The sequence below is a fragment of the Marmota monax genome, unplaced genomic scaffold (assembly GCF_021218885.2).
Source record: "Marmota monax isolate L192 unplaced genomic scaffold, Marmota_monax_Labrador192_F-V1.1 WCK01_AAM20220418_F8-fsc00287, whole genome shotgun sequence".
In the NCBI taxonomy this organism is placed as follows: Eukaryota; Metazoa; Chordata; class Mammalia; order Rodentia; family Sciuridae; genus Marmota; species Marmota monax.
The window spans coordinates 1,107,708-1,127,745 of NW_026693334.1; positions in this window are offsets into that span (position 1 = coordinate 1,107,708).

The window sequence follows — 20,038 nt, forward strand, 5'->3', positions numbered from 1 at the left end:
GACCTTGGGCCCTTGTGTTCCTCTTCACCTCTGGCCCAGAATGATGGAGTTTGCCTTCTGTGGACTGAGACCTCTGAAACTGTGAGCCAAATGCAATTTTCCCTCTCTAAGTTGTCCTTGTAGGGTCTTAGTGTCACACTGATGAAGAGCTGACTAAAACAACAATAAAATATCTAGGGGAAAATGTAAATGTGGAGAAATGTCAAATAGGAGCCTCCTTCCCTCTCTGCCTTCCTCCTTTCCTCCACCCTCGTTCTTTGTTCTTTCATTGTAATTATATGCAGAAATGTATATTATGCTGATTTACTTCACTTAATGTACTAGATATTTTTTTTAATTTTAGAGAAACAATTATGCCAAATACCAGAAATACCAAGATATATATTTTTGAGTAGCCATATTTCATGTTTATGAATGCAAAATTAATTACTTTAATTGATGTTAGCACTGAAAATACTAAGCACACAAACTACACCTTCATTTTAATGTTGTTATTGTATTTATTAAACTAATATATTTCTTATATAACCTGTACTTATGGATTGACTGAAATAAGTTGTTTCTTAAAAAAAAATGATCTACAGCAAATCCCTAGAGGAGGTCAATCTTTCCTTCTTTCTCTTTGAACTTTGTTGATTAAAATATGGATACCTTTCCTGGGAGACTGGCAAAGTGTCAGAGTCCTGATGAATTGTTTAAGTTCTGAATATTGTTGCAATGTAGGCAGCAGGAATCATAGAAACCCTTGGGAAAACTGAACATCTTCTCAGAATACCAAGTAAGTAATGGTACACTATGTTACAAACAGATATAGAAGGAAGAGATATGAAACTTTTGACTTTAATAAGAAGCAATTATTTGAAAAGCCAATCATAGAGGAAACTGCTCAAAAATGAATATGTTATATACAACTATCAGTCCTCCAGATCATGTGTATACTCAACCAAAGACCTGCTGAAATAGTCCACAGATTGAAATATGGCAGTCTCTAGAGTAAAATTGAGAAAAGATTTGATTTCACAAGGTGAGAGGTAAATCTGTTTAACTTGGGAAATTACTTTAAGCACTTCAGTTGCTATAAAGTAACAACTGGAATGAGCACTAGGGCCACTGATTGTATTCCCAGGTACATCCTAATTTTAGGGAAAAAAGGTTTGTTACTTAAAATTATTCTCTCAAATCTCCAAGTCAATTTCTTCTGTAAATTTGAATGCAGGAGAAAATAAGAAGTGCTTTGCAAATACTAAGACACAAGGCTCACACTAGTTTGAAGTTATTATAAGTGTTTCCCAAACTTTGGAATATGACAAATAGCTACTGCAAGTGAAAATCATTGTAACAGTATGCAAATGTCATGGACAATGAAATAATTGTTATTCATGACCTATTGAATAGGGTGGCAAATATTGCTTTTCTTTTTTTGTGTATGATTTAAGCATATATGTATGATTGATGATTTAGGAAACCTTATATAGAAAATTGCATACATATAAAATGTATCCAAAGAACTCTGGACTTTGTTATTATGCTTTTTATTCGTTTTGGTTTTGGTACTGGGGATTTAATCTAGGTGAGCTTAATCATTGAGCCACATCTGCAGGCCTTTTTATTTTTTATTGAGAGATGGAGTCTGCCTAAGTTGCTGAGGGCTTCACTCAGTTGCTGAAGCTTGAACCTGCAATCCTCCTGCCTCATCCTCCTAAGCCACTGGGATTATAGGCATGCATCACCACATACAGCAAAAACACTGTACTTTTATAGTAAAAATCTTACCAAGATTCATAGAGGAACATTTCAGATAAGGTTGGTTGGGATCTTTTTTACTCTGAGAGATTCAAATTATTCAGTTAACCTAGCTCTTCATAATTTTTGAAAATATTTCTATGTATTACCTTGAAATATTCATAAAGTTTCCTCCTTCAATATTGCCTGGTACGACATGCCCTTTGCCCCATCCAGGCAGATGAAATTTTCTACCTTCATGGTTTCACAGAGTGGATGGTGCAGCTAGATATGCAGCTAATTGTTATTGGCATTTCTTTTAAAAATCCTGGTGTTGGGAGAAGAGGGAGTTTCTGGGCTGGGATAATATATTTTATACAACATTTAATAAAGGCTTCTCACCCCTAATCCAGGACAATCATCCCAGGCTACGAGAACTAAGAGATCAGATGGATGGTGGTAACACTGAAATTACACATGGTCACTCAGGAAAAACACAGAGATTGGCTGAGTTGCCTACTCCTCAGAGCAGTTCCAAGCCCACGTCCTGTGGGAGGCAAGCAGTCAGGTGCTTAATGTGTTTAGAGAATCCAAGAATAGAAGAAAAATATGTCAGTTCTCTACAGCTGAAGCTCTGCAATGTACAGAGACCCCAGTGAAGAAATGACCTGTGTGTGTAAGCTGTTAGACCTCAGACAGCCTGGGGCTCAGGGAACAGCTAGGAGACCTAAGCAGATCTTGTGACTCAGGAGGACAGTATTGCGAGGATTCAGGGTCCAAGACTTGGTGTATACATTCATACACACATGTATGCAAACACATGTGTATCTGTAAATGTGCATGTGTAGCAGAGGAAGTCAGTAACCCTGGTCTTGACCCACTCCTCTGTGATCATTCTCACAAACAGGGCTGCCAGATTCTGGTCCTACACAAATCTTCTGGAATTAGCTACAACCCTATAGCGGGCTGGGGGAAGAGTATAGAAATTGACCTTGTTTAAATCTCTGCTATCCAACCAAATAAGAGCTAGAAATAAATATAATCTCTTATTGTAAAAGATAACAAAGGACGCTATCTGAGTGTGCGTTCTAAGCTGCAAACTGGATAGTAAGGATAAAAACAATGGGAGCAATAAATGGTCTCACGACCTCCCAGGAGCCTGAAGGGACAGCCCTCCCAGGAGGTCATCATCCAGCACATGGTGACTGGTACAGAGGGACAGAGACTCTGGTAGCAGCAGATGTCCAGAAGTCACTCCTTGAGTCGCAGGCTTCCCCTGCCACTTTCCCTTTGCGCAAAATTCAGGGTGACTTATCTTTCCAATCTCTGCTTTCATTAGCTTTTGGCTACCATCCAGTGGCTCTTCACTGCCTCATGATTTTGCCTACTGGTTTGTCTACGAATGCCCTTTTCCTGCTTCTCTATTTTGATGTCTGCCTTTCCCCACCCCCCTCTGTTTGTGTGACGGTCAACCTTTCTTAGAAACTGGGTTAGCCAGGCCTGGTCCTGATTTGATTTCTGCTGTTTGAAGAACTTTCATTCAGGCTGTATCTGAGCTTAGTTCCATTCTTGTTCTGTCTGTACATGTACTAAGGATTGAGCTCAGGGCTGCTCTACCGCAGAGCTTCATCCCCAGCCTGATTGGTTGATTTTATTTTGAGACAGTGTCTCGATAAATTGCTGAGACTGGTCTCCAACCTGGGATCCTTCTGCCTCAACCTCCTGAGTCACTGGGATTATAGGCATGTGCCACGAAGCCCCGCCTACATTCCCTTCTTTTGCTAATCATGTAGTGACCCAGGTTCCTAGCTCACACAATGTCATGGCAGGTGCTCGTGCCCAGGCAAACCTCAGGCTGTCTGATTAGCAGGGACCTGCCTCGCTTCACATCTACGTTCTAACTCTTTCTGCCATGAAGTGAGGATCATCTTAATAGGTTCGAGAATTTCAGAGATGCCTATCTCAAGTAATCTAATAAGGAGATACATCCACACCTTTGTTTCCTCTCATCCAATTTACACCTACTTGTATGTTTCTTGAAGTAAAACAAAGCAGTCTTCAAGCAAGCTGCTGGTCCTGAGCAGACCTCTGCTATTTCTTGGTCAACTAATTCATTCATCCATTTATTTAACTCCTATGGCTCTTTGTGTCAATTCAGAAAAACATCTGCATCTAGTGTGTTACATTCTAGTATGGGAAGAGGGGACATACCCAATAAGCACACTAAATGAAATGTATGGTACATCAAAAAAGGAAAATATGCTAAGGGAGACAGCCAAATTAGGGAAGTAGGGGTCTGTCAACAGAACAAAAAAATAAACTGGGAGATACATAGATAGAATGCATAATGTGTGTGTGTGTGTGGTGTGTGTGTGTGTGTGTAGAGAGAGAGAGAGAGATGGATATGAGTTTTGGTCATCCATAAATAAGAATGCAATGATGTCATTTGCAGGAAAATGGACAGAACTGGATAGCAACATGTTAAGTGAAATGACAGACTCAGAAAAATAAGTGTCATATTTTTTTCTCTAGTATGTGGAAGCTAGAGGGAACAAAGGAAAAGGGGATCTCATGAACAAAGAAGGTAAAACATCAGGGTAAAGGAAGGGGTCCAGGAAAGGAAGGAGGGGAGAGCCGGGAGAGGTACTAGGTAGCGAAAACAGACACATTATGTTATGCACCTGCACAGACAGGCCACAGTGAGACCCCTGGGCGGTATCATTAACAGGCACCAATAAGAAATTTTAAAAAGGATTTTTTTCTATCTTGAAAAAAAAAAAGAGTAAGATCAGAGAAGGGACTTGAGAGTTGCGATTTATAAATTGGTATTTGGTGTGAGCCTCATGGGTAAGAGGGCATTTGTGTCTTTTGTTCTTACCTAGTGTCCTCTGCCATGACGGCTCTATTTAAGAGAGGACAAGATGATGATGATAAACTTGATCCATCTATTCCCAATTCTTGAGCAAACAGGCTCTGCTTCAAAGCATATATCAAAAAACAAAATAAAATCGGGACATTAGTCTGCTCCCATTTTCTGGCTTCCAGCGGTCAGCAGTACTGTCCACTCCAGTCTCTGCCTTCACCATTTTGTCATGTTCTCTGACTCTGACCTTCCTGCCTCCCTCATCTGAGGACCCAGGTGGTTACACTAGGTCATGGTTAGCTTCCATGATAATTAAGGAAAACCTCCCCATCTTAAATCCATATGCACAGTCCTGTTAGCCGTGGAAGAGGACACGCTCTCAGGCTGTAGGTTAGGGTGTGGACAACACTTGGGGGGGTTTCTTCAACCTACCAAGGGAGACAGGTAAATGCCAAGTTGTCCTCTCTTTTTCATTCTCAAGTCCTTGCTCACCACTCCGAATAACTGTTGAACAATATTTGATAGTTTGAAATATTGGTTTGAAAGTGCCCTCAATTAATGACACGTTCAGGAAACCCAGCTGTCCTCCTGGATCAGGAGTGATGAGCTCCTGCAGCATCTGCTCAGGGCCTATCTGGCCACCATGCTTGCAGACCACAACACCACTGTCCTCAACTGCCACTCAAGTACTCAAGCACATTAGTATATACTGCGTGGCAATTTTCTAGGAAGACTTAAAATCCATTGATCAATGGATCATTTTAAAGTTTCTTTTATTTGGTTTGATGATAATTCCCTCAGTACATTACTCACATACGAGCCTATGCTATGCTTTCTGGGAGAAATCTAGGCCAAGACACCCAGATCTGTGATTCTTTCCTCTTCTGTATATTGCTAATTGTTTACATACTTTCTTTCTCAATTTCCTTAAAATGTTTGTCTTTCATTTCTGTTTCAACACGGTGTCTTTGGGAATATAAAAATGATTTTGAAGTTACAAAGAGCAACATGGGTGATGCTGTGATATCACTGCTCTTTCTCCTGACCATGGTGTATATGGACACTTCCATTGTGATAAGAATGGACAGAATCAAACACACACAATGAAGTGCACATGTTCTTATGAAAAACAAACAAAAAAAGGAAATAAAATGTCTAACCTGAGCACATTTTTATGAAACCTCCTTCATTACAAAAATATGCTATTAGATTATATAACTTCAAGGTGCTTTCCTTCTTCATAAACACTAAAGGCAGTAAATGAAGATTCTTTTTCTATTTAATTTCATCCTTTATGCAGTTATTTTCACGTGATTCTAAGAGTTTCAAATCACAGAGGCCTAACAGGTGGCTTTTTTAAAAAGCCAAATAGACTTTTGTGAATATGAGTTCATAATTTAAGTGAGATGCTCTTACAAATGCATACATTAGTGTTTAATTTGGCTATTAACCCACTAAAGGAATGTGATTTGCCTGGGTTTATAAATTGAGGAGCTAATGTCAAATTAAAGCAAAATGTTTTTTTTTTCTTTTACAGTTTTTCTTTTGACATAGTTTTAAAATCACACACAACTGTAAGTACAATGCAAGGAGATGTTATGTGCTCTGTACCAACTTCCTCCCCTGGTATAATCTTATGGCATAATAATATTATAACCACTATAATGACAGTGACCAAATGCATTATAATTTCAAGGGCATAGTTCCTTCAGAATTGTTCATATGAACCAAGGACAACTTTAAGAACAAGAGAAATAAACAAAATGGACCCAGCACTTTCTCTTCTTCTCATTTGTTTACAATGAAGCCTGTTTTATATTTTTCTGTAAATGCACACCAGCTTCCCACCCAAGTGCATGCCTAATCCACAGAGTCTCCATTTGTCTACCTCACTCTCCAATGCTCTATTTCTCTGTTTTAGTTACCATTGGCCTCTACCTTGACCCTACGCTGTCTGTCTCAATAAATTCAGAACACAAGCATTTACCTTCAGCAAATGTGAACGGTTCCTCCAGAAATATAGCATCCTATAAAAACTAAAGCCAGAGGAAGTAGAAAGGTGAGGTCAGGTACAATTTTCTCATCACAGCCTCTCTCACTTTTTCCTTTTAGGTTCAGACACTATGCTGACCTCTGTCTGTTTTTATGGCTAGATTAATTCTGCTATTTCAATGAGTCTGAATTTTCTGAATCATATGGTTGGAATGACCTTAAGAAGTGCTGACCTCTGAAAATATTATGTGGAAAACAGATAGAAAGATGAAAAAAATTAAGACTTACAGACCAAGATGATATCTTAGAGATGGTCTTTTGGCCTTCTAATTTACAAAGAGAAAGGTGAGGGAGGGACAGCCGACGAGATGTATTAGGCTTGTGTCCCTCTTAAAGTGGCTGTCAAGTCCTCTAAGCTTTGTTGCAGCAAAACAGCCGACTCCAGGCCAATCAAGGAAGTCAGAGGAATCCTAGGCTAACTGAATAATTCAGATTAAAATCTCCAGGTGTTTGACTCTAACCTGTTCCAACTCTCTGCTTTGTGCCTTGCAAAGTCTAGGGATATCTATCTTCCAAAAACTTATCTGTGGGTTTAGATACCACCTTGGAAGGCATTGTCTACTATTGTCTAGGTTCTCTTATGCTCCAAAAGTATACAACTTCAAAATCAAAACCCTATTTGGTGTATTTCTTTGGGATGAGTAGAAAAGGAGAAAAACCAGTATGTCTAAATGGCACTTCCAAAATGGAGAAAGGCAGTTAAGTTACTACAAAAATAGAACTATGCATTCTCCCAATTCCACCACTTCTTACTCCGCTTCCTCTCTTCCAGGGGTACCTTAATCACAGTAGGCTCCTCAAACTACTTTCCATGCACAATAACTATAATAATATTATTCTGTGATTGCTATTGTTGCTTTTTAAAGATATCACACCACTGTCAGTATTGAACAAAACACATTAGTGTTTAAAACTAAACACTTTTAGAGAATTGTAGACCATAAATAAAAAACACAAATGCTTTATTATGTCTCAAGCACCCTGTGAAAGTAAGATTAAAACTGGCTTATAATGAAAAGAATAAACATAATACAAACCAAACAATTGTCACAAATTTGAAATGTTATTAGTTTGAAGATGGCAATTTTAATATTTACTGTGGAGGTGATTAACACATATTTTCAATTTTTTAAATTTTGTGCTACATTTCCCCCCATAATTCTTATTAGCTAATCAAAAAGTAATAGAAAACACAGTAAGAAAACAATCATAGGTAGTGAAAACTGAATTTTTGTTTTAAATTTTAAAACATCGCTTGGCAGATACAGTCACATTATCAGAGAACATATTCATATAAGCAAAATACGTTATGCTCAAACAAAAACTTTGTCAAATCTCTGAATTTTTCTCTTGAACCTTTAGGAAAGAAGAATAAAAGATGTATCACAAATTCTTTTGAATTCAAAAGGACCCATATAGGGAATTTGCCAAATTAATATTGAAGACCCCACATTGTACAAGGTACAGGAACTTTTAGTCTCTGTGAGATAAAAACCATGACTCATGTGGAAATATGTTGTCTCCTTGAGTTAGTAATATGTATGGTGACATTTATGTGTACAGGAAATAGGAAATCCCACACCTGTATTTATAGGCAGTAGTATTTTTCAGAATGATTATTAATATTTGAATAGTTTGATACTACAGATAATGAAATAGTTGTATAAATCCTGAATACTGATCCAAGTAAGTTATTCATCCAAGAGGTTTAGAAAGACAAGAATAGAATAAAATGGTAAAACAAAACTAATGTTTTAGGGTTTTTTTTTCCTTTAATAATGGCCAAGCCAGGCAATCCTATGAGGGAATATATTTTCAATCACTTGTGCACCTAAATATAACTTTACAATAAAATTGGATGCCAGAGAGCAATATAAAAAAATAGAGTATTGATGTGGTGTTTAGGTTCTCATGCAGAAAGTTATTTTGCTATGACAATGACTTCATGTAAATATAAAATCCTGACATAAAAAAATTGCTACCAAGGTAGTAATAACTATTTTTTTTTTACAGAATAACCTGACAAAAACATTCTTATAAGAAAGAATAATATAGTATTATTTAATTCTCTTTCTCCTCCTCAGCACTGGGCCTCCTGTTAGGCAAGTGCTCTACCACTGAGCTAGATCCCCAGTGTTATAATGATTCTCATGCTTGCTACTCTATGCAACATATTTAAATATTTACAAGATTGATCTTAGCTACATTTGTCTGGTCTCTAAGACGAGTGAATGATTTATTCTCCTGTTAGAATTTCTGTAGTGTGTCTATTGTTGAGTAATAAATCACCCAAAGCTTAGTGACTTCAGAAAATACAAAGTTATTATTTCCCTCATCTGTATGTTGGTTTCATGGTTTTACTGATTAGGCGGGTCTTGCCTGAGCTGGACTCACTATCTCTTATTTATCTGAGGTTAGATTTTTGATCTAATAGGAACTAGTTGTTTTAAGAAGACTGAGTTCCACTCAGCTTCACCTGGCAGACCCCAGAAGCTCTCATGGGCTTGCTTCCCCAAGAGAGAGCAGAAGTCAGCCTTCTAAAGGGCTGAGGCACATTACACTGCCCGTCAACATTTAAAGGGAAGAATTGAAAAGACAATTTGCAAGGAATTACAGACAGGGAGCAAATAGTAGCCATTGATATTGGAGAACACTTAAACTTAATATTTTTGTTTTTATTCATTGCCATTGGCAGTTGCAAATTTAATCATGTCTTAAATACTTTATGTTACTGGTTTTCAAATGTTGACATCCCATTTATTTTTTAACAAATATAAATCAATACACTTTACAGACATAAAGATGAAGTTCTATTTACACTACTTTTAATAACTTCATTTTATCAAGGAGACAATAAAGATACAAGAAAGAGATACATCAGGGTTTTCTAAATGCTTTGTACAATTCACTGTAGGAATTATGGGGGAAGGAGCACCCCCAGGCCTTTCTGTGCTGTTTAGGGAAAGTTTGTAGAGACAGAAAGCTCGATTTCCTACTGAAGAAATGAGTAGGAGTCCATCCATGTAGAAGGGGAAAGGCAGGAACTACCAAGGTGGAGGAGACACGGAACATCACCAGGTCCATCTGAACCAGTCCTAAGTGAGTGCAGTTAGGAGGTGGGTTGAGCATGAGTTGGAAAAGTTGGTAGGGGCGTTGGGAAGAGCTCTGTAAATCTTAGCCAGGAATATGGACTCATGGGGAGTAGCAACATCAGTGAATGCAGACCTTCAAACTCTGAATGTCTTGTGGGTTCAGATTCTTGGTAACATGAGTAAAGCACATCTTTTTCCTATTTTACTGGGCTTTTTCTCATAACCTGGCTTCGGACTGTAACCGAGTAACTGGGCTGTTTTCTTCCCTTTCTGTCTCCTAACTTTCCTTTCCCTCCCCTTTTGTCTCCCTTTTGTTAAGCATCCCTAATCCAAAAGTCTGAAATCCCCAAATGCTCCAAAACCCAAACTTTATGAGTGCCCACTGATGCGACCAATGGAAAATTATCATCTGAACTCATGGGGCAGGTCACTGTCAAAACAGAGGCACCCAAAAAATATTGCACACAATTTCCTTCAGGCTATGCCTATAAAGTTTATTTGACACACAAATGAATTTTGTGCTTACACTTGGGTGCCGTCCCCAAGATAACTCATTATATGTATGTAAATGTTACAAAATCCACAAAAATCTAAAATTTGAATTAATCCTGCTCTGAAACATGTTGAATAATAGATACTCAATGTATACAAGTTTTGCAAATACCTGTGGCTTCTCTCTTCTGACTGCCAAAGGAATCCCAGCAGCAAGATAGATCAGATCAACCCTCTCTGGACTGGTCTTCCTTGCTTCCGCCTGGAATATCTGCTGCTGCCCAGAAGACAGTCAGCACAATTTAGATTTGGGGTTTAGAAGTGAAGCAAAAACCATTGGTAGGTCTATAAATGTACTCTACGTTCTATAGCACAGCTTCCCCCAGAGCCTAACACTGGATCTCAGTTCTGTTTCCATTAATAGAAAGTGTCAGTTGCTTCTGATTTTAAATTCCTCCTGTGTAGATAGATTTTATAAACTTACAGTGGAATGGTGCCGGAATCAAGGCAGATCAGAATACCCCAAAATGTTGGAGCATTAGATCTGATATATCCCTCAATGCTATCATTGCTCTAAACACATATCTTAGCAGCATTTGGAAGCTGGAAAAGATAATATCCCTAGATTTTCAGCTTTCTGATACCAGGTGTGGGGTCTTCATTCATTGTAATCATTATTATTTTATCTGTAGTTATCATCTGGCTGATGGTGCTCAATAAATGACTGCCAACTGAATCCAGTTCAGACTTTATATCAGAAAGAAAAAAAGTTGGTCCATGTCAATGTCACAATTTTATTATTATAGAGTCACTTTTTGAGGTGTAATTGCTATAAAATTTTCCTGGATATTTTTCTTTTGTCACTTTATAACTCTTTCCTCTATCATCACAAATAATTTGATGTTGTTCTAATCCTGGTCAATCATGTCATTTACATGTTGCTTTTTCTTTATTTCTTTTTATTTAAGTTTCTGTTAATCCTTTGAAGAGTAAGAAATAACAAAACTAAATAATAAAAAGTAATACAGTTATCCACATCTATTTTTGTAATTAGAATGTTTACAACACAGAACAAAATACAGCTCCCTATTTAAATGTAAAATATGTTTGCTCAATTAAATAAGGTTGATGGGCCAGTAATTTTATTTCTACCTTAAATTTACAATTGCAGCCAAGAGGCTTCCAATTGCTTCTATACTTGTACACAGTTTGTAGACAATCTGTAGCTAATCAATGTTCCACTCATTTTTCTTTTCATGCTCCTTCTTCTCCTCCTTCCTCCTCCTCTTATTGAAGTACCATGTAACATATGGTGTACCATAGAAAGACTGGAATTTTGACACAAAGAACCTAATGCAGTGAGAATCAACTGAAACATCCCAGCAGCCGACCTGTAAGAATTCCATTTTATGACAGTGTCAGGATAATGCAAATATATTCATATATTTGATAAAATGTGAGAGAAGCTAAGAAACATAAGAAGGAAAAGCAGGATTATTGAAAAATAAACAAAAAGATAAGGAGAAAAGAGCTCTAGAAATAAATTGAAAATTAATTTAGTATTAACTTGAATTTCATCTTAGGTTTAAAATACATCCTGATTCAAGTACCCAGTTTACTTAGAAAGATAGTCTGATAAATTTAATGTGAAGCTGATGAAATTATATCAAATGAATCTGAAGGCACAAAGAAGGAAAATGTTGACATTACTGTTAGAATCTGGATAATGTTGGATAATGCTTGGATACACACAGAAAAGTTTCAGAATCATCTAGATAATAAAAAAAGGAGTTGGCTTTTATATGAGTAATAGAAATTATTCCAATATTGGCATATTTCAGAAAATCTGCAGGGCTGCAAGCCAAATCAAAAAGTATGAAAGACCATGGGAGAGTTTGGAGAGGTGGCTCTCTGTGGATAAAGGTGGAGGTCATGTGCATCTGTGCTAAAGTAGAGAAAGCAAATGTTCACTGAGATTCTGTTTCTGACCCATTTCCTTTCAGAAAAGTAAGCAAGTAAGGGCATTTTCAGAAAAGAATGACGTTTACCAGCAATTATTCTCCTCAGAAATAAAAAAAAAAATGGATAATCTCCAGTAAAAGGAGGATCACTAAAGAAAGATATTTGTAAAATAACTAAGAATAACATTTAATACATTGCACAAAAACAAGGACAAACATGACAGATAAAGTCATAACTCCATAGAAGTTAAACTTTAAAAAATCATGTATGGTAAAATAGGTAGTGTAAGTTCTGAACAGAGAGGACACATAACACCCCAAAAATACGGGAGAAAGGAGTAATATTTGGAAAACAAATCAGCCCAGCTCTCAGGGAGCACAGACATTGGGACTGAGGAGGAGGGCAGGGAGGACTGTTAGTAGCTGTTCTTACTGAAATGACAGGTATCAACAAGCCCCTAGAGAAATGTCACATACCTCAGCTGGTGCTCTGAAATTAGAATGTAGGCTAATTAACACCTTAGAACTCAGCTGTTACTCTTGCTGCCAATTCATGAAAACAAAAATAGCTTATCCTACCATTTTCTAAAATTAATTGGGAAGGAGTAGAGTTCACCTGGGAAATAGATTTTTTTTTTTTTTTTTGTGGGAAGGGTTACTAGTCAATACAGGTGGATTTTGTGTGAAGTTTTTTTTTCTGAACCAAACTTTTTAAAAGCTTCTGTTTTTCATGTTTCCCTTTGTATGAAATGTGGATTCTAAAGTTTTTTAGTTGGAAAGTGTTTGATGCTATAATGATGTATAATATCGGTGGTATTCTGTTAGAGAACAGAATAGGAAATGTAAAATAAAAGTTATTGGATTTTATTCTATTATACAAGTCAAATATCCTCTAAATAACATGGATTCCTTCCAGTATGTTTCAGTATTATTTTCCTTAAAGTAAAAAAAAAAAATACTGTGTAAATACTGCCCTCAGAATTTGTTCTTATCTTAGGTGTTACTATTTATAAATCTGGATTCTGCGTTAACAAAATCTTGCTGGAGCCAGAAACAATAGGAAAGAGTTATTTTTCTGAAGTAGTTAAAATTTAAATATAATTCTGCTTACTCTTAGAAACCTTTCTCATTTTAGTTTGATGAACACATGATGATAAGTTCAGTGAAATGAGCTTAGAAAAGTGCCCTTTCATATTTATTTGTTTTTGTAGACAGGTGACAAAATTGATTAGATAATGAAAAAGCTACTTTATAATTTAGGGATTTAATCAAAGTAATTAGAGCTCTAAGTGATTTAGTTTTGATTTGATTAATTTGATGCATTTTAGTATTTTTATTTAGAGAAATCAAAAGATTTAAGGGAAACTGCAACAAGTAACATGAAAAATATAATAAAAGTTAGGCACAGATTTTAAAGAGGTGAAATATTAAAATACACCTGGGTATTAAGCTAGAAGTATTTTTTTATCTCTTAGCAAGAATATCACTTTAAAATTTCCAAATTTTCTGAGGTAAAGTTGATAAATATATGTCTGTGGTGTACAACATGAAGTTTTGATGTTCAAGTGCACTGTGCAATAACTGTGACAGTCAAGCTGGTCAACATATCCATCACTTCCACAACTATGCTTTTTTGTGGTGAAAATAGTGAAGACCTGTCAGTAAATTTCAAGTATAGAATAGATTATTTTCATCTGCAATCTCTATGCTACACAGCCCATCTACAGAATGTACTCTATTCTACGACTCCATCTTTCTACCCTTTGAATGTTGTCACTCTGATCCTTTTCCTACCCCCTTAGCCATGGAAACCACCACTTCACTCTCGGTTTCCATGGGTTTGACTTTTCTAGATTCCACATACAGATGAGGTAATTTAATCTTTTCCTTTCTGGACCAGACTTATTTCCCTTAAAATGTAATATCCTCTAGTTCCATACTGGCACAAATAACAGGATTTTTTGCATTTTACAGCTGAATAATATTCTATTATATTCTATTGTGTGTGTACATTTGTGTGTGTACGTGTGTGTGTGTGTGTGTGCGCGTGTGTGACATTTTCTTTTATCCATTTGTTGGTTTATTCCACATTTGACTATCACCAGTAATGTCACAAGGAATATGAGAATTCAAATATTTCTATAATATAATGATTTCAGTTTCTTTATATATTTGCCAAGTTGTGGAATTGCCGAGTGATATGATAATTCTACTTTTAAATTTGAGGTTCCTCCTTCCTAATTTCCATGATGACTATAGTAACTTACATCCCCCAACAGCACGGAAGTTTTCCGTTTACTCCACAGCCTCTGCAACACTTATATCTTGTGTCATTTTGATCATATTTATTGTAGCAGGTATGAGATGATACCTCATTATGACTTGAGTTTAATTTCCCTTACGTTGAAGGATGTTGGGTATTTTTTTCATATACCCATTGGTTATTTGCATGTCTTGTTTGGATAAATGTTTATTTATTTAGATCTTTTATCAAACTTTGAAGGCAGTTCTAAGAGGAAAGTTCATTGCATTGAACTCATTCATTAAAGAATAAAAAGTCACCAAATAAATAACCTAAAGTTTAAATCATGTCTTCCTTGCTATTGAATTTCTGAGTCTTATACATTAAAAATATTAACCCTTTATCGGATAAGTGGTTTGCAAATATTTTCTACCAATTCTCACATTGTCTATTACTTTCCTGATGATTTCATTTCCTATTCAGTGTCTTTTCACTAAGGAATCCCATTGGTTTGTTTCCTATGCTATTGCAATTTTATTTTTTTAAAAAAGCCATTTTAAAATATCAAGAAGATATTTCCCTATGTTGTTTTCTAGTATTTTAATATTTTCAGGTCTTTTCAGTCTTTTTCCATTTCAAATTGAGTTTCTTCTTTCTTCTCAAGATTGCTTTGTGTATTTAGGAATTTTGAGGTTGCATATGAATTTTAGGATTTTAAAAAATATTTTAGCCAAAATAGCATTGAGATTTTTATAGGGATTACATTGAATTCGTACATTGATTTGGAAAAATGAACAATTTACTAATTCCAGTTCTTCCAATGCATGAACATGAACCATCTCTCCATTTATTTGTGTACTCATCAATTTCTTTCATCAATATTTTATAGATTTTAATTTTGATCTTTATGGTGAAATTTATTTCTAAGTATTTTTTATGCAATTGATAATGGAATCTCTTAATTTATTTTTCAAATAGTTATTTGTTATATAGAAATATTCTTGATTTTTGTATGTTGGGTTAGTATCCTGTCAGTTTGTTAGTTCCAGAAGCTTTTGAGTTTGTGTGTGTGTGTGTGTGTGTTTTCATATCATCATATGTATGTATAAGAATAATATATACACACATATAATTATAATATTTGCAACAAGAGACATTGTATTTCTTTTTTCTGATTTGGATGCCTTTTGTTTTTTTTCTTAGTGCCATTGTTCTGGAAAGGACTTTCACTATATTGAATAGAAATGGTGAATATGGGCATCCTTGTCTTCCTGACCTAGAAGAAATTCTGCCAGATTTTGTCATTGAGTTTATTGTTAGCAGTAGACTTTTTATATATGACTATTATTTGAGGTATATTCCTTTTCTATGCTTAAGTTACTATTCCTCTTCTTGGTCTATACCCAAAAGACCTAAAAACAGCATACTACGGGGACACAGCTACATCAATGTTCATAGCAGCACAATTCACAATAGCTAGACTGTGGAACCAATCTAGATGCCCTTCAATAGATGAATGGATAAAAAAAAATGTGGCATATATACACAATGGACTATTACTCAGCACTAAAAATAACAAAATCATGGCATTTGCAGGGAAATGGATGGCATTAGAGCAGATTATGCTAAATGAAGTTAGTCAATCCCTAAAAAACAAATGCCGAATGTCTGATATAAGGGAGGTGACTCAAAACAGAGTAGGGAGGAAGAGCATGAGAAGAATATTACCACTAAACAGGAAAGAGAGGTGGAAGGGAATGGGAGGGAGAAGGGGAATTGCAGTGAAGATGGAAGGAGACCCTCATGGTTACGCAAAATACATATACAATAGTGTGAGGGGGAAGGGATAAAAAAGAGAGAGAGAGATAAGTGTTACAGTAGATGGGAGAGAAGGGGAGGGGAGGGGGGTATAGGGAGGGCAGTAGAATACAACTGACACTAGGATTGCTGTATGTATACACATGGATGCATAATCAATGTGATCCTGCAATCTGTACACGTGGAAAAATGAGAATTCATACCCTGTTTGAAGCAAATGTATGATATGTCCAGATCATTGTATTGCCTTGAGCAACTAATAAAAATAAAAAAAGTTACTGAGAACTTCTGTCATGAAAGGATGTTGAATTTTGTCACATGCTTTTTCTACATCTACCAAGATGATGATTTGTTTTTAATATTTATTTTATTAATTTATTATATCACACATTGAATTTTATATGATGATTCATATCTACTATTCTGCTGAATAGAATTTATAGCCTTTTGTTGAAGTTTTCTTTTGTTATGTTCATCAGGAATTTTTGTTTCTTAAAATGCTTTTGATTGGCTTTGGTAGAAGATATTTCTGGGCTTGTAGAGTGAGTTTGGGAGTGTTCCATAATCTATAATTTTTTGGAAGAAATTAAGTTGGACTGGTGTTTATTTTTCCTTAAATAGTGAATAGAACTCACCAGAGAAAGTATCTGGTCCTGGACTTTTCTTCATTCTGAGAAGGTTTTTTTGACTACTAATTATCTTGGTCCACTTTGTGCTGCCATAATAGTACACCAGAATCTGAGTAATTTATAAGAAATAAAATCGCACTGACCTGGGAAGCCTAAGACAAAGGGGGAAGCATCTGATGAGGGCCTTATTTCATCATCCCATGGCAGAAGACTGAAGGGCAAGAGAGGGCAAGAAAGTGTAGGAGCGAAAGTGAACCAAATCCTCATAGGTAACCCAGTCTTGTGATAGTGAACTCATTCTAGTGATGGTGATATTTAACATAGACGTCCTTATTGGCTCTGTCTTCCAACACTACCATAATGGGTGTAACAATTCCAACCAATAAATGTTCGAGGGAGATGTTCAGGATAGCCATGATTCAATCTCCTTACTCATTATTTGTTTGTTCATGTTACCTGGTTCATAGGTTATATATTTCTAGGAACTTGTCAATACCCCTAAGTTATACACTTTTCTAATCTTTGAAGTATACTGAGTAATATAAGAAATAAATAAATACAGAATTTATTTATAAGAAATAAATTCTGAAGGTTGCATTTGTGGGTTGATATTCTGTATATTAGACAAATTTCTTCTGTAACACTGAATTTAATTTTTAAGTCTGACAGTTTTGTGATTGTTCTCATAAACACTAATTGCTTTCAGTCATGTTCAGAATGAAACTTTTTCCTCCATATTTGCTCATATTAAAGTATATTTGATAAATTTTAGAGTAATTAAGAAACATCTTGTCATATATTTTTTGCTTCAAATTGATCTCCATTTCTTTTAAGCCACTGAATTTCTGTATTGCATCCATTATGCATTCATTGATTTTGATGATCAAATGGACAATAATAGATTCCTTTGAAAAAAACTCCTGATTTCACAACTAATTGGTGCCTCAAAGAAGCATTGGGTTATGTTAATAAGTAAGTGACATTTATTTACTGATGGTATTCAGACAACTCTTTTTAAACCATGGTCTTTAGTAAGAAAATTGGCCAAATTATGCTGTGTAAATATATGAATATACCTTAGTGAATTTCAACATTTTGTATATCTATAAAGTACCAACTGAGAAACAATAAATAAATAGAGGAAGACAGAACAGTGGAGCAAGAGAAACAGGAGAAGGAAGGTGGGGAGAGAAAGTGAAAGCACTGGAGATTGAAATGAAGCAAAATATATCCCATGCATGGATAAGTATGTCAAAATTAGCCTCACCATTGTGTATAAGTATAAAGCACTAAAAAATGCATTTGAAAGCAAAACTTCCCACTTTCTTACAGATAATGTAACAAATTTTATCTTCAGTATATAAAATTTAGTATTTTTTAAAGATAGGAACCGAATATTTTTTCTACCTCAAAATAATTTTTTATCTAACTTCCACTGACATATATTTTCTTATCAGGTAAATATGGTTCTATTATTTTGTTTATTACAATTCTGTATAAATATAGCTTACCATTGAGAATCTGAAAGTGTGCTCATGGTTTTCTCCACTGAGCGTGAACCACAGCTGTAGGATGCTGTGGAATATTGAGAAGGCAGAGGAAGATGACTGTGAGTGTATGTTGAACAAGACAGAAGCAATGCTACTCCAGGAACATGCCATTCTCATGTCTGACATTAAAGATGCTTTTTTTTTTATTAGTGTTTATTCTTTCAGATTCTTAAACAAATACATAATGTCAATAATTATTTTCAACTTAAAATTGTTAAAAATTATATAATAACAGCATATATTTTGTATTATAATATATATTACCTGCATAAAATAACATATTATAATCATGATATATTATTGTGTGTGCATTTGTTTATTCATATTTAAATAGAACATTCATATTATAATCATGCATTTATGTTTATTCATATCATAATTCTATGTAATATTTATATCTATTTTCATATTAAAATTAAATGATTGAATATATTACTATCATTCGTTTTACAGTAGATATAGTTTTTCCCCAGGCAAATCTTATTGAAATTTTCTTCCTAGTGTGGCAATGTTGAGAAGAGGTGAAAAACTTAAGAGATCATTAGGTCATGCAGACTGCACCCTTGAATAGATTATATTTTTGGAGAGACTGGATTAGTTCCCCAGGGCATGAGTTGTGTCTCATGGGACTGGATTAGACTGCAAGGATAGGATCTTATAAAGCAAGTTTTCTCCAGTGTTTTGCCTTCTGCACAAAATTGTTCATTACTCTCTCATGTGCTTCTACCAGGCAATGCCATCTGTTGAGGCCCTCACCAGAAACTGAGCAGATACTGCCTCCCGCACTACTAGAACTGTGAACTAAATAAGCTTTTCTCTTTATAAATCATCCAGCCTCAGGTATTTTGTATAACAGCACAAAATGCACTAAGACAGATGGAATCTAATCTCAAATTAGGCCCTATTTTCCTAAAATGTCTTCCTTGAAATCGTAAGTATGGACTCAAATTTCATACGAATTCCATTCCAGCCCCTCTTACTGATATGCCCCACAGTTCCTTAGGAGTGTGTCCATGCAGGCTGCACACAAATAAATGAAACCTACTTTATACATTTCTTTAATTTTTTTCGATGGGCAGTAACATTATTCAATTAACTGCAGTCAGGTGATGAACTCCTAAGGCTGGAGAATAAAATTTATTTCTTTGTAAACTCCAGCAGGCTCTCAGGAACCTGACTGTAAAGTCTCTATCTATAATGTGGGAGGAACAAAGTCAATTCATTGTATGATCTGAGTATCAAATGAGAATATCACTGGTAAGGATTATAAAATACTCTGCAATTTTAGTTGCTAATTTTGTCTTACTCTATTATCCTGTTCTTTAGGGAAAATGCCACTCAACTCACCCCATAACCCACTGAGTTCTGGCCATTTATGCTGGCTTCACTGATATTAAATATTACCTTTGGTACAGCAGTTAGGGTTGACTATAATTGCTTGATTTGAGTCATCAATACTATATTAATTAATTAAAAGGCAATGCTCAAAAATCAATTGCTAAAGTTTCTCCATAGACATCCATATTTTGGTGATTGATTTTTTTTCGGTTAATCCCATCCTCCTTGATATTTAAATGGTCTATGAAGCAGAAAATAATATGAAAATTCTCCAATAAT